The sequence below is a fragment of the Amia ocellicauda genome, unplaced genomic scaffold (genome assembly GCF_036373705.1).
Source record: "Amia ocellicauda isolate fAmiCal2 unplaced genomic scaffold, fAmiCal2.hap1 HAP1_SCAFFOLD_270, whole genome shotgun sequence".
NCBI lineage: Eukaryota > Metazoa > Chordata > Actinopteri > Amiiformes > Amiidae > Amia > Amia ocellicauda.
In genome coordinates, this window is record NW_027102834.1 from 1,931 (window position 1) to 2,895 (window position 965).

Sequence of the window (965 nt, forward strand, 5' to 3'; positions counted from 1 at the left end):
TGTTCTAAATGAATTACAAATACAAAACAGAAAATAATTGAATGCATAAGTAATCACCCACTTCAGTCAATATTTGGTAGAGGCACCTTTGGCAGCAATTACAGCCATGAGTCTATGTGGATAAGTCTCTACCAGCTTTGCACATCTGGAAACAGCAATTTTTGCCCATTGTTTGTAAAATTGCTCAAGCTCCATCAAGTTGGATGGGGACCTTTGGTGAACAGCAATGTTCAAATCTTTCCACATATTCTCAATTGGATTGAGGCCCTGGCTTTGACTGGACCACTCCAGGACATTCACCTTTTTGTTTTTAAGTCACTCCAGTGTGGCTTTGACTGTATGTTTGGGGTCATTGTCCTGCTGGAAGGTGAATCTTCTCCCAAGTCCCAGGTCTCTTGCAGACTCCAGCAGGTTTTCTTCCAGGGTTTCTCTGTACTTTGCTGCATCCATTTTGCCCTCTATTTGTCCTGATGCAGAGCATCCCCATAGCATGATGCTGCCAGCACCATGCTTCACGGTAGGGATGGTGTTCTCAGGATGATGTGCAGTGTTAGGCTTGCGCTAAACATAGTGCTTGGCGTTGAGGCCAAAAAGCTCTATTTTGGTCTTATCAGACTCATCTAGCCGAGATTTGATGTGAGTTTGTTTCAACAATGGCTTTCGTTTTGCCACTCTCCCATGAAGGCCACTTTTGTGAAGCACCCAGGCTATTGCTGCAGTCTGCACTGTGTCTCCCAGCTCAGCCGTGGAAGACTGTAACTCTTGGTGGCTTCTGTGACTAGTGCCCTTCTCGCCCAGAGATACTCAGTTTTTGAGGATGACCTGATCTAGGCAGATTCACAGTCTTGACATTTTATCTCCATTTCTTAATAATGGCCTTTACTGTGTTCCAGGGGATATTCAATGCCTTGGAAATGTTCTTATTTCCTACCCCTGATTGGTGCTTTCAAAGAACCTTATTCCGG